At 36.0% G+C, this 10,010-nt stretch overlaps 1 pseudogene; it reads right to left on the bottom strand.

The window, feature by feature from the left end:
- Positions 1 to 6,438: 6,438 nt before the first annotated feature.
- Positions 6,439 to 9,001, bottom strand: LOC18011455 (annotated as a pseudogene).
- Between the last annotated feature and the right edge of the window lie 1,009 nt (positions 9,002 to 10,010).

Raw genomic sequence — 10,010 nt, 5'->3', positions numbered from 1 at the left:
CCTTCAAAGCTCCGACCTCCATTTAATGGAAAGGATGAAATCTATATTTGTATTAAGAGAATAAGAGTGATGATAGGTGTAGAATGTATTAATTGTCCTTAGAAAAAAAAAAGAACATTGTCCTTAATTAGAGGTATTGTCCTTTGCATGGGCGTTGTTTTTGTGAATTGTATCTAACTAGGGATTAATCCGCGCTATAGCGCGGGAGATATATTTTTAATCTTTAATTAATTTAAATAATTTGATGAAAACAGTTATTTTGTAAAAACAGTTATTGTATAAAGTTTACAATAATATAGTGCATATTTTTGTGAATTTTAAATAATGAGTTGATCTGTATATATATATATATATATTTTTTTTTTGAATTATAAAAAATGAGTTAATCCGTATATGAAGTTATTTTATAAGCGTGTAAAGCAAAATAAATTGTTTTAAACCCGTTGGCACTAAACTAAAATATTATCTAGGCTATTATATAAAAATTATAATATTATAATCATCAACTCTAATTTGCATAGTTTAATAATTGACATTTATAATCTGTTCACTAACTATAAAAATTTAATTTTATCTTTTTAACTATATATGAAAATAATATAATATTCTTTACACTTAGGTTTGATATATTATAAATAAATATACAACAAATTATATATAATTTAAAAATATATATAATTTAGTAGATTGAATATATAACCTATTTTAAAAAAATTAATATTTTGAATTTTGAGATTTTTTTGTGGGTATTAAAAAATTAAAATTATAATCTGTTCATATCGAACTAACCCGTTTACTTAACATATTTGTATTGGATTAAAATTTAATAATTAATTATAATATTCACCGTTTAATAACTCTCATTTCACCACAAACTTTTTTATTTAAAAATCAATTTTTCATATCAAATTTTTAGTAAAATAACTAAAAAAGTATTTTTGTATATAATCAATCAAATGTAGCAAATTATTGGAAAAAAAAACACTTCACCACTTTTTTAATATCATAACTTTTAATTTTGACTTTTATAATATTTCTAAATTCAAAAATTTATTTTCACGTTTTTAATTAAATATACTTTATAATATCATTTGAAAATAGAAATAATAAAAACTATCAGATTTTTGAATTTAGAAAGTAAATAATAAATATACTCTATTAAATGAGAAATAAAGACTTTCCATATTTTTAGCAATAGAGTTGAAAGACAACTATATCCTTTCTTATTTTAATTATTCTTTGTTTTTTGTAATGGCATATCATGTAATATTTTACAAAATAAAGGTTATATTTTAAAATGTCTACTCAAATAATAATATGGAGATGTTATAAACTCTTGTTGAACCATCCATAAACATTTGAAGTAACGACGCCAGATGAATAATGGTTTATCGTGTTTTCATCTAGTGCTTTGGCTTAAAATCTTAAATAAATATACACGATATATTTGTAAGTTGGATTTTATGAATAATAATGTAGAGAATTTTGTATTCCAGAAACATTCTATTATATATAACTTTGTAAACAAGAAGACATGAGTTTAATAATTTTAAAATTGATAATCAAAAATATTGAAATTAAGGGAAAAGTGTTGATTGTATTGATTCACAAGGCAAAGTATTTATACAAGAGTTTGCCGTAAGTGACAAGGAAACTATCCTAAAATATCGGAGTGTATATATGTAGATTACATCAAATATGTTATATGTCCTTATCTCTATACCCCCTCTCAAGTTGGCGGTGAGATGTCTTGAAGCCCCAACTTGGACAGCAGATATGAAAATGTAGGCGTAGGAAGTGCTTTTGTCAGTAGATCAGCCGGCTGTTCTTTCGTTGAAATGTGCTCAGTTGTAATGAGCTTATCTTGGACAGCATCGCGCACAGAGTCACAATCAGCTTCGATGTGTTTAGTCCATTCATGAAATACGAGATTCTCAGCAATATGAAGCGCAGACTTACTATCACAAAAGAGCTTCATTGGATCAGTATGAGCAACACCAAAAGACACGAGTAAGTTCTTGAGCCATTTGAGTTCCTTTAAGGTAAAAGCCATCGAACGATACTCAGCTTCAGTAGATGACATAGAGACCGTATCCTGCTTCTTAGTTTTCCAAGACACAGGAGACGAGCCAAGAAGAACAATCTATGCGCTAAGCGAGCAACGAGTACGAGGACACGCAGCATAGTCAGAGTTACAGTAGGCATTAATCCACAAATCAGAGTCAGCGCGAAGAAGAACACCCTGAGCAGGAGACCCCTTTAGGTAGCGGACAACACAAAGAGCAGCATTCCAATGGGCAGCCAACGGCGACTTCATAAACTGAGATAAGAGTTGAACAACATAGCATAGTTCTGGTAGCGTGAATGTCAAGTAAATGAGGCGACCAACTAACCGTCGATAAGATTCAGGATCCGTAATAGGCGGACCAGTGGCTTTACCAAGTTTGTGATTCAACTCAACTGGAGTAGAAGCTGGTTTAACGCCAAGAAGTCCTGTTTCCGCAATAATATCAAGCGCATACTTGCGTTGAGATAAGAAGAAACCCTCAGAACTCCGAGCAACCTCAATACCCAAAAAATACTTCAACTTGCCTAGATTCTTCATGTGGAAACATTGATGGAGATAGGTTTTGAAACGTTGTAAAGTGGGGATGTCATTGCTCGCAACAATGAAATCGTCGACATATACCAGAATGTGAAGGCAAATCTTATCCCGAACGAAAGAGAAGTGCGAGTAATCTGCGGTACTATGTTTAAAACCATAGTCCTTTAATGCAGTTCGTAATTTGGAGAACCAACAGCGAGGAGCCTGTTTTAAATCGTAAATGGATTTCTTGAGAAGACATACTTTAGATGGATCTGGATCTTCAAAACCTGGTGGAAGTTTCATGTAGACTTCCTCCTCCAAATCACCATGTAAGAAAGCATTGTGAACGTCCATCTGGTGAACCTCCCAATTTTTAGCAGCTGCAACTTGCAAAAGAACATGAACAGTGGATTGTTTGACAACAGGAGAAAAAGTATCAGTGTAATCCAATCCTTCCTTTTGACGGTTACCAAGCGCGACAAGGCGAGATTTGTAGCAAGCAATATCCCCATTAGAGTTATACTTAATCTTGTAAATCCACTTGCAACCGATTGCTTTCTTCCCTGGAGGCAATGTCGTGACTTCATATGTCTTGTTGACATCAAGAGCTGTGTGTTCATCTTGCATAGAATCTCGCCATACTTGAAGAAGGGCTGCTTCTTTTAAGACTTAGGCTCAACGGAAGAGATGACGGCAGCGAGAAAAGCCTTGTGACACGCAGAAAACTTAAAGTCAGAGATGTAATCAGAGATAGGATATGGTGTTTTACCTGAGACCGTGATAGAGGAGCCATGATCAGGAGGTGTAGAAGCGAGAGAGGGGTTAGTAGTAAGCCAAGAAGCACCAACGACAAAGTTTTTCAATAAAACAGAGCGTTGAGGAATGCGATGACCTCGTCCAAGTAGTTCAGGGAGACCTGGTGAGGAAGCTTCGGCGTGAGTAGGAGCAAAAGTTTGCTCTGTAGCAGTAGGAGACATAGGTGGATCTGGTTCAACAGAAGTCTCCGTATTATGCGTCTGAGGAACCTCATATGCATCGGAAACTGTGACTGGTGCAGGTACTGAAATAGGTAGGGGTGGCGCAAGAGGAAGGAGCCATTCATCAACTGCGACATCAGGTTGAAATACTGGTGGTGTAACGTATTCTGTAGTGTCGACACCAGGGAACTGATCTTCAAAGAAAATAACATCGCGACTAGAGAAAAATTCATTTCTTTCCAAGTCATAGAGTTGCCAAGCTTTCTTGCCATAAGGGTAGCCAACAAATAGACACTTACGACTTCGATCACCGAACTTGTCTTTGTCTTTAGCTCGACGATGCACATAAGGCAGACATCCAAACGTACGTAGAGAGTCGTAAGAGGGAACCGAACCATGAAGTAGCTCATACGGCGTTTTCCCTTGAAGGAGTAGTGTAGGTGTCCGATTAATAAGGTGAGCTGCAGTGAGAATGCTCTGTTCCCAAAAATGAACCGGTAGTTTTGCTTGGAAGAGCAAAGCACGGGCAATGTTCAGAAGATGACGGTGCTTACGTTCGAGAAGTCCATTCTGCTGAGGTGTGTCGACGCAAGACGTCTGATGTTCAATGCCTTTTTCTCGAAAATAAGAAGAGAGAACCATGAATTCTGAGCCATTGTCTGAGCGAACAACTTTTACAGGTTTGCCAAACTGTTTTTCACTCATTGCGCAGAAATTCGGTAGTGAACCTTTGACTTCAGATTTTTCAAGCATAAGATAGACCCAAACAGCTCTGGAGAAATCATCTACTATAGTAAAAAAATAAGCAGCGCCACAAGAAGAAGGGGTGCGATATGGTCCCTATACGTTGCAGTGAATCAAAGCAAAAGGTTCCAAAGCTTTATTATGACTACTATGAAAAACTTCACGAGTTTTTTTCGCTCTAAAACAAATGTCACACGGATGTGTATGTCCAAAATCAGCTTTTAAAGAATCAAAAACAGGTAAAGAAGTAAGTTCTTTGAAAGATGGATGGCCAAGTCTGCGATGCCATAAAAGAGTAGGAGAGATCTTTTCCTTGCCAGTCTTATGAGCTCGTGCAACTGTAACTCCTTTGAAGTAGTAAACCCCCTCTCGCTCCTCACCGGCTCCAATCAGGGTCCTCGTAAAATGGTCCTGCAAAACACACAATGTATCAGTAAATATGGCAATGCAGCCTGTTTGCTTAAGTAACTTTGAAACCGAGATCAAGGTGCAGTTGAAATTTGGAACATAAAGCACATTCAGAAGAAAATAATCTTTGCTCAATGTCAAAGTGCCCATCTTGGTAGCGCGAGAAGCAGTTCCGTCCGGAAACGTGACCGCAGACGGAATGATATCGATGACATCACGTAACAAGGTCAAGTCACTTGTCATATGATGAGAAGCACCGGTATCGATAATGACATCAGTGAGATTGGTTTTACCAGCTAGACGTTCAATAGACAAGTTGGTTTGCTGATTCTGAAGTAGAGTAATACGAGCTGCAATCTGATCCGCAGGTACAAGTGGAGCAGCATTAGTGGTGGCAGCAGCAGAAGCATTTGTACGACCTCGACCGCGACCACCAGAAGTAGACGAACGACCACCACGACCTCGGGAAGCAGAACCAGAAGACCGTTTTTGCTGTTCGAGATACCACTCTGGGTAACCATGGAGTAGAAAACACTCAGACGCCTCATGACCCTTGCGCTTTCGAGTAGTAGCATTAGCAGCGAGAGGAGACGGAACCAGTTTCGACGATTCTGTTTGAACAGAGAAGCCGACTGCGTCTTGACGTATCTCCGAGGCTCGAGTTTGTAGATTGTGTTGTTGGGCACGAACCACACGAGAGTAGACAGAGTTCAAATCGGGTAAGGGATCTTCATCAATGATTTGAGATCGGATCGTGATGAATCGTGCCTCATCCAAACCGAAAAGAAATTTGTGAACTTTGGCATCTTCACATTCTTTCTCGAGTTCAGGAGAGGCTGCGCAGGTACACGGTGTGGCGGACTGGAAGCTCTGTTGCTCCTCCCAGAGTTTGGAGAGACGACTGTAGTAATCTTGAACAGTTTGGCCGTTCTGCTTGCAATTAGTGATCTCGTCGAGAAGCATGTTTTTGCGGACACCGTTAGTACTAGAAAAACGACGTTTGAGAGATTCCCAAAGCTTGGAGGCATCGGGAACATGTGCAACAGTAGAACGAACCACAGGGTCGATAGAAGTACGAATCCATCCAACTATCATAGAGTTGGTGGCAATCCAACGAGCAAGATCAGGATTTGAATCTGGTTTCTGAATAGAACCGTCGATGAATCCGATTTTCTGTTAGGCTTGGAGAGAATTCCAAAGCTCGATTGCCCATTCAGAGTAGTTATCACCTCGGAGCAACACAGGCGTGATGAGAGCACCCAGATTGTCAGAAGGATGTAGAGTATAAGGAGAATCGGTGGAGTTGTTAGCCACCGTTGTAGTAGTAGTAGAGGTAGAGGTTTCGTCCGCCATTATTCACGAACACGAAACAGGAAAAAAAAACGAAGAGATTTAGGTCAGAAATCGTTCTTGCTCTGATACCATGAAATTAAGGAAAAAATGTTGATTGTATTGATTCACAAGGCAAAGTATTTATACAAGAGTTTGTCGTAAGTGATAAGGAAACTATCTTAAAATATCGGAGTGTATATATGTAGATTACATCAAATATGTTATATTTCCTTATCTCTATACATATCAAATCAACCTATCAAAATGAAATGAAAACCCTTCATAATAATAATAATAAAAAAAATCCATTGCTCAACCTAAACTAGACTAAAAATCCATTGCTCAACCTCCATAACCGATCCCCTATGGTTTTCCATTCTCTAACCAAGATTACACTAGACTAAAATCCGTCAAACCCAGGATCGAGACTGCAACTAAACCGGCACCAATGTACCGAGTCATTTTTCTCACGGCGTGGTTTTTCTTGACCTTGTTGTGGAAGCCGGAAGAGACGATGAAGGTGGAGGAGCTGTAAAAATATTTATATTTTTAAGTGACCTATGTATCTTTTCGGTTTAATTGTAAAGATCAAATTTATATTAAAGTTTAGGATTCTAATATAAAAAACGATACTGTGATGGATCGTTTTCGATCAAAAACATTAAAATCTGGGTGTATTGATAACCCTCCTCCTTTATTTTTATAAATATTCTTCTTATATGATTATATATATATATATGAAAGGATATATATATATATATATATATATGACAGGGTATATATATAATTAATAAAGAAAATAATATGAAAAGATATCAATAAACGTATGTGACTGTTGGCAAGAGTTGCTGTTGGCAAGAGTTGCTACGTGTGTCTGTTTATAAGGGTATATACAGCAGGGTATCATGTTGGGTATCAAGCCCAGAATCATATGTAAAATTCAATTAAAAAATAGAAAAATGAAGCATTTTTAATGAAACGGTATCTTCAGGACAAGCCTTACGATATGGTATCATTGTGAGGTGGCAGCAAGGGATTGGGCAAAAAAGTGAGAAAGGTTTGGGGACCAAAAAAATATCAGATTTTCAATTTTATTCTAAAAAAATATTAATATTCTATTCTAATGAACCTCTCATAGTGGGATTACTAATGTACATGGTCTAAGTGATGAAAAACATCACAGTTATAAACAACATAAGAAAAGCACACAAAAGAAACCTGTCTTGTATCGTGAGAAACCTGATTCATCGATCCTGGATATGGAAAAAGTTGCTTAAGTATAGAGATGTGGCAAAACAATTTTACAAGGTGAAAGTAATGAATGGCTACTCTGTTTCTTTCTGGTTCGATAGTTGGAGTACGCTGGGAAATCTCTATGAGCTTCTTGGTTCTCGGGGCTGCATAGATTTGGGTGTGTCCATTAATACTTCGCTTGGAGGAGTGTTGGATCAGACAAGAGTTAGAAGGCAGAGATACATGCTTTTAAGAAGGGTTGAAGAAGAGATAAAGGAATGTAGAGAGAGAAGAGTGATGGAGAAGGAAGAGGGAGCTCTCTGGAGAAATAAAGCTGGTCAATATGTAAGCACGTTTTCCACAAAAGACACTTATGCAAACCTGAGAACAGCAGGACAAGTATGGGAGGCTCACAGAGGCATCTGGTTCCAGCACGCGACGCCAAAATACGCTTTTACAGCGTGGTTAGCGGCTAGAAACAGATTAACAAGCTGGAGAAAGAATGGAGAAATGGAACATTAATGTGAATCTGGGGTGCTCTTTCTGCTCAGAGCCGAAGGAAACTAGAGAACATCTGTTCTTTAAATGCCCGTACTCTGACAAGATCTGGGGGCAGCTGGTAAGGGGGTTACTCGGAAGGAATTATACTTCACGATGGCAGGAAATTCTGGATATTCTAGTAAGCAACGGCCGTAAGCAAACATAAATTTTCATCTTGAGGTATGCATTCCAAATGGCTATACACTCAATCTGGAATGAAAGGAATCGTAGAAGACACGGCGAAGAGCATCGCACGGAACAGCATCTGGTCAAAAGCATGGACATAGCCATGAGGAACCGTTTGAGCACTATTCGGAACCCAGGAAAAAAGCGCTATGAAGATGGCGTGATGATATGGTTTGCGACAAGAAGTTTGTTTTAGATTTCATAGAGGAAACAATGTGGAATTCTTTGTAAAACGTTTTTTTTTTTTTCTGAATATAATTTAATATTTTATTCAAAACAAAAATAAGGAGAGAAAGGATTTTGGATTCCTTTATCCATCAAAAGAAATCATAAGAGTTTGAAGATCAGAGGGAGGAGAAAATCAAATTAGAGATTTTCATCAGACCAATAAGCATGGATCAAGGTTAGTGTTTCTTATTCCATAAGAAATTATTTGTGGTTGGATTAAACTAAATCTAGATCATTTTGGAATTAGATTTCATAACTGAAATCATAGAAGTAATTTACAGGAGCTTGCGGCGGAGAGTCAACTTTCATGACTTTGATGATCATTTTCTGACCCTTTTCACAATGGCCTTCGACGCCGCTTATGAAGTAGAACAAACCGGGTCGGTCCAATTTGAAAACCGTGTCATAGTGATTCGAGTAGAATTCCGGTTTGGTCGTCTGGCATTTCTTGTACTCTTCTTCTAATACCACCAAAACAGAGTCTTTCTTGTACTTGAAACCTTCAATCAAATCAAAAATGTAAATTCAAAAATCTGCATTACCATAATTGATAACAATATAATAAAAAGAGCTCTCACGGATAGTGTCGCCAACTTCAAAACGGTTCTTCGAAGCCCATATATTGGTTAAACATATCTCCATGGTTACTAGATTGTGGTACGACCCAACCATTTTCTCCTCCAGCTTCAAATTCAGTACATGTCACATATGAAAAAACAAATACCAATACAAAGATCGAAAGGATAGTAATCTTTGGTGCACCCATTTGTTGCATCAAATTTGAATTTGATATGAAGAAAAAAGAAAGAAAGAGAGGTTTTGACCTATTATTTGCTAATATTTTAATAAATATAGTCAATAATAATCTGTTAAAGAAATATATGTTGTTTTTTTGAGGATTTTGCGTATTCATTCTGAATGTAAATTATTAGAAAGTGTTACCCAAACAATTTTTTTTTTAAAAAAATTGAAAGTGTAAACTATATGATGATTTTTGCAAATTTGAAATGTTCAGGTGATACTCGGACAAAGTAAGTTTTGAAGGGACTTATTTGTAAAATGGAATAAAAGATTTGACAACTTTTGATTGGTAACAGTTTTACGGAATGTATAAGAATGACGGAAATAATTTTGCAGAATGAAATAAGCACTCAAAACTCACTTTTCTATTTAGGCTATGAATGGTGTCTTATTAATTGCGGTTTTCAAAAAAGAATTTTTTAAAACGCTTTTGTTCACCAATCATGAATAATTGAATGTGTTTTGCGTTTTTTTTTTAAAAAGAAAAACTTATTCGCGGTTTTTAATGCAGATATTTTATCTTTGCACCGCCAATTTATTGTCCCACACCTCAAAATCTGTGGTCCAATGAAAAAAACGCAGATTAAAAAAACACAATTATTTTAGTTTTTTTTTGAATTATTAATTAATATAACTTGGTTATAAATAAGAGGGAGAATAAATGAGGTTCGACACATTCACAAACCCATTCATCTTCTCAAAAAGAAAATAATTGAGACTCATTATCATCAATTTTACTATCTAAAAAAGGTACATCTTTTTTTTAATATTGTTATGCTATACTAATAAAATTAATATACTTAAATCAACATATATTATAGTAAAAAGTTCTATTAAGTTATTTTAAATGTGTTTTTTTAGTAAGTGAAGTTGTTATAATCTTTAAATGACTTATTTCATCATAATTTATGTTTTAAGAAAACAATTTAATTTAGTTGATAATTGTATTATGATATTATTTCTTCAAAAGTTAT

Source organism: Eutrema salsugineum, unplaced genomic scaffold (genome assembly GCF_000478725.1).
Source record: "Eutrema salsugineum unplaced genomic scaffold, Eutsalg1_0 scaffold_7, whole genome shotgun sequence".
Classification (NCBI taxonomy): domain Eukaryota; kingdom Viridiplantae; phylum Streptophyta; class Magnoliopsida; order Brassicales; family Brassicaceae; genus Eutrema; species Eutrema salsugineum.
This window is presented reverse-complemented; position numbering and strand designations above follow the sequence as displayed.